Genomic DNA, 10,338 nt, shown 5'->3' on the forward strand with positions numbered 1-10,338 from the left:
TGTTTGTCGCAATTATTCTTTACCTCACAATTATATCTAACTGAGTTACATTTACAATATTCAGTATTTTCCTTAGTTTCATGTTTTTCTAAAAATTTAATGTGCTTTACAGTCATTCTAATTTTGATTTCCAGTGCACTATAATTATTTTCTAGTACTAGAATATATTTCGAGTGCACTAGCAATGATAGATTGTGTCCAAAAATTAACTATATAGTAATTGACACTAGTTCTTTTAATATCAATTATACAGATAGATGATTATTCATCTTATCAATAACAATATTCCAACTGAACCAACTGAAGAGTCGGTTGTGCAAAAACGTTAACTGATGTTTGGTAATTAGTACTTAATATTGTGTTTGAACTTTGGATTGCTATTTTGTTATATAATGTTTAGAGTTTGAATTTGGATTATGTGAATATGTATTAATTGGTAGTATGTTCGAAAAATTAGGAAATGTTGACATTTGGAGATCTTAAACCGAACCGAATTAAATCCGAACCGTTTCAAACCGAACCATTTCAAACCGAACCGAAACCAAACCTAACCCTAATGTTAAACCGAATGGTTTAACTTTTTTAAAACCGAAAAACCGTAATCGAAAAAAACCGAACCGAAACCCGAAACGCCCACCCCTAGTTTTAATGAAAGTTAGTTTTGCTCTTAGGGTTGGGGTTCAGCATTTTGGAAGAATGAAAGTTAGTTTTTTAAAAAAAAAGAAAAGAGGAGAATATACCATCCTATATATTATGCATGCTAAAAGACTTTTAAAAAGCTAAGGAATTGAAATAAGACAAATTATTTCCTTATGACTATCTACTCAAATCTTTATAAATCTCCAGGCGGCCGAATATATATACATTTCTTAATAGGAAAAAGTGTCAAATTGGCCCCCTAAATCGGGTGGATAGTGCAATTAGGTCCCCTAAGTGAAAAAAGCTACATTCAAGTCCCCTAAACAGGTAAAATTGTTCAATTAAGTCCAATTTGACTTGTTTATCAGGTTAAATCGATGTAGTGTTGACACGTGTCATTTTTTTATTTTATTTTTTAAAATAAAATGTTTTTTATTTATTAAAAATTAAAAATAATTATTTATTATAAATAAATAAATAAATAAACTAAACAATTAAAAAAAATTAAAAAGGAGAACAGCGTGAAGAAGACAGCCACCGGCTGTCAGACGCGGACAGTCGGTGGCTATTCTCTCTTTTTTTTTTTTTAATTTTTAATTTTTAATTGTTTAGTTTATTTATTTATTTATAATAAATAATTATTTCTAATTTTTAATAAATAAAAAATATTTTGTTTTAAAAAATAAAATAAAAAGGATACTTGTCAACATTACACCGATTTAACCTGATAAACAAGTCAAATTGGACTTAATTGAACAATTTTACAGGTTTAAGGGACTTGAATTGAGCTTTTTTCACTTAGGGGACCCAATTGCACTATCCACCCGACTTAGGGGGCAATTTGACACTTTTTCCTTCTTAATATTTAATTATTTATACATTTCATAACATTCATCCCTCAAGTTAGAGCATAGATGTTAATCATGCCCAATTTGTTACACAAATAACTAACTCGAGTTTCATTTAGGGCCTTTGTGAATAAGTCCCCTAATTGTTCTCCAGTCTTTACGAATTCAGTATATATTTTCATGAATGAAGTGGCTGTCGATCTCAATGTACGTGGTTCGTTAATGAAATACCAGATTGGATGCAATGTGAAGAGTCGCTTGATTATCTCACCATAGTTTTGCAGGATTTAGAGCTTTGAAACCAGATCCAAATCAGGAGGTTGTTTATTCAAATCATTTCACATGTTGATTGTGTCATTGCTCTATATTCAAACTCTACATTCTTGCGAGAAACCACATTCTACTTTTTGATATTCTACAAAATCATATTACGTCCAAAGAAAACACAATAGCCAGTTGTTGATCTTTGATTCTCTTTGGATCCTGCCCAATAAATATCAATGAAACACTCAATCTGAACATGATTCTTTTATAGAATTCTATGTACCAGGAAAATTTAACAAACTCATCAGCAGAGATCAAAACGGACTTGGCGGATGTATCATATTTATATTCAGTCATACCAAAAAAAAAAAAAAAAGAGATCACAAAACACACAAAATTGGAGCTTGAAGGAGTACGAGTCAAATTGACCGTAAAGCAAAAGTCATGAAAGACATATTGGTCCAAACCAAGTCCAGAACCGAGGCAAATGGACTTAGACGACCCAGAAATAGTCGATAGAAAAAAATTTTAGTCGCTAGAGAGATATCACGCATCGGCACGTGGGATGACGGCAACGTACAAAGGTTCAGGCACCAGCACTCTTCCCTAGGTGGGTGGTGATGACAGTGGAGCGAAAAAAAAAAGTATCCTAAAGACTCATAGACCATGTATGAAGATAAATGAATGGCGTATATATTTATCAAATAGAAAGGGGAATATACACCCTATCAAATTATTTAACCACCTATTCAAATCCTTATTATAAATATCCTTCAGTTTTGAATTTAGTCAAGCTCATTGCATAGTCATCCTTTTTGTCATGCTCGTGGTCGAGCTAGTTGCATAGGTGTGATAACCCAAAATTTAATTTTATAAATTTGGTTTTAAGAAATTTCAAAATAGCCATTTTTCACTTTATCAAAATTTTGCGATAAAATCGGTGTTTGAATAAATTATTTTGAACCACTTTTAAATAAATTCAACGCCGGGAATATTCTGTTTCAAATATCTTAAAATTCTTTCGGTTACATCACGTACCAAGAGTTTGATCCAAAAGTCAATCTGAGTGAAACCGGGAGAAATCTGAGGAATCTAAACTAAGTGGTTGTCTAGAAAGTATTTTTGGAAAAATGCATTTTGACCCCGAAAACTATTTTAAACTAAGATTCTAAACCTTGGTCCATGATACAAGGTGAACTAAGAACCTCCAAACAACTTTGTCTGATATTTTGAAGATTCAAGCCAAAGGACAATTTTATCCTCAACCAATCATAGGAGAATCTCCTAGGGTTTTGCACCCTTTATAAGCCTCATCATCCCATTGCTTCTCCTGATCTTTTCATTGCCTCTCCTCTCCCTTAGCTCTCTGTGAACAAAGAGGAAGCAAAGCAGTAAGTTTCCATCCAATCTCAACCTTCCATTTCCTTTTCTTTTAGTTTTTCTTCTTAGCTTCCATCTCTGAGAACTTAGTATTAAGGTTGTGTGGTTTGTTTGAGATGTTTAAGAGGTTAAGGAGGGTGTAGCTGACTTGAGAGGAAGATGGAATCCAACAAAAAGGAAAAAACTACAAAGGTATAACCCCATGGACTCCCAAAAGCTTATTTTGGACTCTGTGAAGTCTATTTTAGTGATTGAAATGCTTAGAAATGCTAGATTTTGTTGTGTTTGAGCTAGTAAGTGGTCTATTGTTGATCTATGATGTGTTGTTGATGATTTGGGAGAGTTGAAATGCTTGAACTTGCTTTTACAAATGGAAAGAGGCTCATCTGCTGCACAGACAATGTGCACCAGACAAGCTCACAGGCCTAGCCAACGACCCTAGGCAAGGCCGCAAGGACCATTGGTCAGCCTCGTGAAGAGGCGGCCTCAGGGCACGGCCTATGGCAAGGGCCGTGACCTTGAGCCGTGACTTGGCGGAGCCAAGCGGCGGGCCTCCTCAAGCCCCGCCGCAAGCTCCGCTAGTTTAACACCCCCGATTTTACCAACATTTTAAAATCTTAAATCCAAAGATAAACAACTAATCATCAAAACAATCATAAAGCGGAAGTTATTAAAAACCGTGAAGGTGTTATGCCACACCCATAACCCATGGGTGCACAGGCTAAATCTATCAAAATCATTAAACATAACATATGTCTAGGCACACAGGCCAACAAAAGCAACACATCTAACCACAGGAGCTACACTATCTAGAGTCCTCATCTAGCGCGCACTCCGGACTAAGCAAAACCTGTAAAACATGGGGATAACACCCGGTCAGCGAATAATGCTGGTAACCCATCAATACGCGTTAAATAGCATAGTATAGATAGATATAATCAAAGCCATTTGGAACTGAGGAATACAATATATAGTCATTTCAAAGCCAGAAGAAGGTCAACATCAAAGACTCATCACACTCTCGACAAGAACGGGGATCATCAACCTCAACAAGACAACAAACCACAACAAGGGACAACATAATTCTAGATGCAACCTACCATTCACAAGGTAGAGTTCATCAACACATGCTCATAAGCAAGAGAATCACACAATCACATAATGACAATTTCATGTTTCAAGTTCCAACCTTATGCCCGGTTCCAACCTTATGGCTACCCCCGACTTTATAACTAGTTCCAACCTTTACCTCCTAGTGCCACTCTGTACTTCTGAGTCCAACCTTATTCCGCCTGGGACCGTCGTCCCCCACCAATCTTTACCACCAATCAGAACCGTATTAGTGTATTACCACCGATCTCATAGTACACGAGGGTACTGTAAAGTCACAATATTACCACCGATCTCGTGAGCAAAGCTCAATAATATTACCACCAATCTCAATCATAATCACACACAGTCATCATCATCATCAAGAAGATTGAGGCTCATCAATAGCCCAATTGAGAATCAACAAAGGGTACAACGACTTGTACAAGATCTCATCATAAGAATCAATCAAGAGACTTCAATGAAGACATGAAGCAATACTTAACAACAAAGGACTACAGTCCATCATCAAAATGATTGACAACGCGAGTTGCCAACCCCAACAAGAAGGAACAAAACACACACATACTAGCATAACAACATCAAACTAGCATGCTCATCAAACGGATAAACCAAAAGGGTTCCAAGGAACCTTCAAGACTCATATTAGCCCAACGAATCACAAAGTTGGACCCTTAACACGATTCAAGACACCAAATCCTAACATGGATTCCTAACACATCGTTCTAGACATACAAAACATCAAGAAGACTCACAAATAACTCAATAATCCAACAACGGGAGGTCAAAACATCAATACCAAGAAGAAAAGAATCACGGGGAAACAAATCCCCGCAAACCACCTTCACGTTCCCCGCGGGTGGGACCACGGGTAGTCCCCCACCCGTGGGCCTGCCCGCGGGGTACAACCCACATGCAGCCTGTTCCTCGCGGGTGGGGCGGCGGCGGGTAGGCCACTGCCCGCCATTCCGCCCACGGGGTACCTCACCTGTACACAATTTTTCCCTTCGGGGAAATTCATCAACAAAACCAAATTCAAGTTCAAAACACCCAAAATATCACACACAACAAAGATATGACTTGAACCCAAGAAATAGCCAAGCAATGGCATTCAAGAAACCTAAATACAAGCACTAAACATGCATCATCACAAGATCATGCATCAAATCTCACAAATCATATCAAGAACATCAAATAGAAGCCAATAATCATCATTTAGGTAAGAAAATAGGTTTTGTATAGCATGGGTTACCTTTGTAGCTTAACAACTTCTCCTTTTCACCCTCTTAAGCCTTTTCTTAGAGCTCTTCTTCCTCACCAACTTCTTACACAAGCCAAAACACAAGAAAGATTCTAACTTAGATAAAGACACCCAAAAGATGGCTAAAAACACTAAAAAGCTATGAACCTGACCCTTTATTATGCTTGGAAAGACGAAAGTAGGAATCTTGGAGAAGGATCTTGCAAGGCTAGGAGGTTCTCCTTTTTGCTTGAAGAATAAACTAGGTTCTTTTAAAGAGATGCTAGAGTGTTTGAGACTTAGGCTTGAGTGAGGAATGAATGAAATGTCTTGCTAGGGATAGCTTGAACAACAATTCATGGGTAAAAGTCACCTTTACCCTTACTAAGGTTGGAAAGAAAAATGGGCAAGGGCACAAGCCATAAAGCACAAGGTACACTTGATTGACTTAAGTGACTAGTCAAATTCTAGTCCCTCAACTATTAAATTTCAGGATTTTTTTAGAAATGGATTACCAAAGAAAGCTTGGATTAATTCTTCAATTAATCCCCAATTAGTATTTAGATTTACGGGGTGTCACAGCCAGGCCAAACCTGTGTAGTGGCCGGGCCCTTGTGGCTCAGCTACGTGTCGTTTCAGACTGGGACTCGCGGGCCCTTGAGGCTCGGACACTCGGGATCGTACGACGCACTAGTAGAATTTGATTTCATTGATTTTGGAGTAAAAATGAACAATTTACAGTAGAAAGTATGTTGATTCATGCGTAGAAGTAATCTGTGTATAATTACAGTAATTGAAAATGTGAAGATTTGTTCTTGGCTATTTGTTTAAGAAGCATGATAATTATATGATTGTTAGATTAAGAAGTATGATCAATATTTGATAAGTTATGCTATAAAAGCATGCCTAAATGTCTATTATGACTTGTTGAGAATTTTGCCAAGAATCTTAGTTGTTTGGAAGTGTACAGAGCATGACTTCTTGAATGCTAGATTACAGTGAACGGGTTTATGTTGAGTATTTTGAGTTCAAGTGCATGTTCAATACTTGCTAAGTGTTTGCTATAAGAATTGCTAAGTATTGAGTTTTAAGCATGATTCGGTATTGTTGAGAGTTCACAGTGGAAGTGAAAGTAAAACATTTCTTACGGTAAAGTTCATATTTGAGCATATCATGATTTTAAGTACATAAGTGGCATAATGTAAGCCTAAGTAATCTTTCAAAAACCTATATCTATTTTGGAAAATCATTATCTAGTTGCATTGAGAAGTTGCATGATAATTTGATTTCCAATTTGTGAGAAAGAGAAGTTGTTGAGAAGCATTATGCATAAGTTTGAATAGATAAAGTTGTTGCATGAGAAAGAAGTTGCATAGGATATATATATATATATATATATATATATATATATATATATATATATATATATATATATATATATATATATATATATATATATATATATATATACACACACACTATCTATTGTGAGGGAAATAGTGTTTTGGAGGGCCGTTAGGACTATGTCCTTTCGGAGGAAAAAGGGAAAAGCAAGAAAGTTTGAGAAAAGAAATGGTCATTGCGAACCGACAGATTTTAGAAGTAACGAGGTTGATATTCCCGAGTTACTAGGTTAGATACTACCCGCCGGACTTGGAATCCTGGTTAGGGGGTGTGCACACTAAAAGTACGATACCTGATTCCACATAGAAAGCAAGCAAGAAAGAAAGTTTAAGAACCAAGAGAGTGGTTCTGTGGGCGAGTTGAGTATTAAACCGCCTAGATTGTCGAGCATGTATAGGTCGATTCACGAGTCGTGAAGGTCCTACCTCCCCCACGAGTTAGAGGTTCCGTAGATACGGATGTGGCGGGTGCACGAGATTGCATCGTACGCTAGGGCTTCGCTACGGCGGAGTACCTGCCTCGCACAAGAAGAGAAACGAGAAGTATGAGAAAGATTGAGCAAGAAGAGAAAAGTGAGTCATTGCGGCTCTATAGAAAGCGAGTCATTGCGATTTTAAAGAAAGTGAGTCAATGTGACTCTAGAGAAAGTGAAGAAAAGCGTATTTCTTTTTAAGAGTGAGAGTGTATATGTATATCTATCTATAATTATACTGAAGCATCATGTTCATCTCATTGCATGATTAAATGATTTGCACGTGTTGCATGAAAGTAAGATAAGAAGCATGACATTATATTATCCTTCATTCATATATGAGAGCATGAGATTGCTTAATGAGTTATATGATAGCATGAGATTGCTTAATGAGTTATATGATAGCATGAGATTGCTTGTTGAGTTATATGATAACATGAGATTGCTTATTGAGTTATATGATAGCATGAGGTTGCTTAATGTGATATATGATAGCATGAGATTGCTTAATGAGTTATATGATAGCATGAGATTGCTTATTGAGTTATATGATAGCATGAGATTGCTTATTGAGTTATATGATAGCATGAGGTTGCCTAATGTGATATATGATAGCCTGATAATGTTCATTGAGATGTATGATGATATGAGATTGTTTGTTGAGATATATGTTAGCATGAGATTGCTTGTTAAAGCTTAAGTATATTATTAACTATCAGTTTGAGTATGATTAGTGTATATCGCCATGATAAGATAAGTATGTGCAAGCATGAGATTGTTGATAAGCTAAATAATTGAGAAAGTATGCCTATTTGATAATTAGGTTGCAAGCATATAGAAAGCCTGTTGAGCATGTTTTAATGTTACTTAAGTGATTGAGAATACTTGATCTAAGTGGGTGAAACAAATGTTTTCTAAAAGTATATATTGTAGTATTTTACAGGATTTAGTGGCGTTATACTTAGCTTCGTGCTAACGAGTTTGTTTTCTACTTGTTGTTTGTTAACCCCTTTCAGGTGGACCCAGTTCGTGAGGGAATACGAGTTAGACTAGATTAGCATAGATAGCTAGTTGTAGTCTAAACTCTTGATGGTTGTTTTTAAGGCTTGTAGTTGAATTTCCCTTGTGTTTTGATGGTGCTGGACACCGGGGTCTTATCCCCTAGTTTGTTTTAATGTTAGTAAGACTTGAATGGTTTAGCTTGTTTAACCTTTGCCTGTGCAATCACCGTGAAGGGTGATTGTGGCGGTGACACCTCTCGTAAGTTTGTTTAGTAAGTTTTTTTTTTTTTTTTTTTTTTTTTTTTTTTTCCCGTTGGCTTAGTTTATCTTTCAAGGTTAAGTTGTTAATAAGGTTTAAGAAAAGTGAGGTGTTACAATAGGGTTCACTATCTATTTAGTTGAGCTCATTGCATAGTCACCCTTTTGTCAGCACGCCCGCTCTTGATCGAGCTAGTTGCATAGGGTTTAGTACTATCCTTTTAAATGAACTCGTTTAGTTGAGCTCATTGCATAGTCACCCTTTTGTCAGCATGCCCGCTCTTGACCGAGCTAGTTGCATAGGGTTTAGTACTATCCTTTTAAATGAACTCGCGCTCTTGACCGAGCTAGTTGCATAGGGTTTAGTACTATCCTTTTAAATGAACTCGTCACACATGGTGTAGTCACCCGCTCTTGAGTCTTGACTGAGCTAGTTGCATAGGGTTTAGTACTATCCTTTTAAAGGAACTCGTCACACATGGTGTAGTCACCCTTTTTGGTTGAACAAGTCGCATAGGGTCTAGCCATAGCTGCCCACTCAAGTGAGCTTGTTGCAAAGGTCTAGCCACCCGCCCTTCTTGGTTGAACTAGTCGCATAGGATCTAGCCATAGTTGTCCACTCAAGTGAGCTTGTTGCAAAGGTCTAGCCACCCACTCGATTGAGCCTCATTGCATAGGATCTAGCTGCAATTTTCCTAAATTTCCAAAGTCATAGCTGCCCACTCAAGTGAGCTTGTTGCAAAGGTCTAACCACCCGCCCTTCATGGTTGAACTAGTCGCATAGGGTCAAGCCATAGCTGCCCACTCAAGTGAGCTTGTTGCAAAGGTCAAGCCAGCCACCCACTCGATTGAGCCTCATTGCATAGGATCTAGCTGCAATTTTCCTAAAGTTCCATGGTTGAACTAGTCGCATAGGGTCAAGCCATAGCTGCCCACTCAAGTGAGCTTGTTGCAAAGGTCTAGCCACCCTGAGCCTCATTGCATAGGATCTAGCTGCAATTTTTCTAAAGTTCCAAAAATAAACAGACCACAGTGGGAGTCGAACCCACGACCTTTTGATCCAAAGTCAAACGCGCTAATCCACTGCGCTATGCAGTCATGTTTATACAAAGGTATGAAACAAAATTTCACTCAAGTGAGCTTGTTGCAAAGGTCTAGCCACCCACTCGGTTGAGCCTCATTACATAGGATCTAGCTACAATTGACCATAGTAGGAGTTGAAACCACGGCCTTTTGATTCAAAGTCAAACACGCTAATCCACTACGCTATGTGGCCATATTTATACAAAGGTGTGAAACCAAATTTCTTAAACAAAACAATAATACAACAAAAGTGTCAAACTATCAACCCACAAGACGAATAAATACTCCTCCGCATATGCAATAAATGGGTCAAAATATTTATGAAGTCCCTATACTATAGTATTTCATAATACTTATACATTCCATAACAAAAAGAAAAATTTATACCAAATTTTGTTCACTTTACAAGTGCATGCATAATGAGAAATATTAAAAGACCTTGTGGTCAAGCAGTATGAAGTGACTCTCTCAAATGAGAGGTCATGGGTCCAAGGGGGTAGTATTGACTTGTTGAGCTTCAGTAGGTGGAGAAAGTATATTTAAACACATACTACATGTAACAGGGTCAATAGTACTCAAAAAAAAAAAATGATTGAAATTAATATTATGAATTTAATTACTATGTTGTTTCCATATCAA

The 10,338-nt window shown here is 37.1% G+C and overlaps 2 non-coding genes across 2 annotated transcripts; both read right to left on the reverse strand.

Annotated features, from left to right (window-relative positions):
• Positions 1–9,640: 9,640 nt before the first annotated feature.
• TRNAQ-UUG lies at positions 9,641–9,714 on the reverse strand. Its single transcript has one exon. It is a non-coding gene; the product is annotated as a tRNA-Gln (tRNA).
• Positions 9,715–9,818: 104 nt separating this feature from the next.
• On the reverse strand, positions 9,819–9,892 carry TRNAQ-UUG. The gene has a single exon. It is a non-coding gene; the product is annotated as a tRNA-Gln (tRNA).
• Positions 9,893–10,338: the final 446 nt, after the last annotated feature.

This window comes from Ipomoea nil, unplaced genomic scaffold, assembly GCF_001879475.1.
Source record: "Ipomoea nil cultivar Tokyo-kokei standard unplaced genomic scaffold, Asagao_1.1 scaffold2297, whole genome shotgun sequence".
Taxonomy (NCBI): Eukaryota; Viridiplantae; Streptophyta; class Magnoliopsida; order Solanales; family Convolvulaceae; genus Ipomoea; species Ipomoea nil.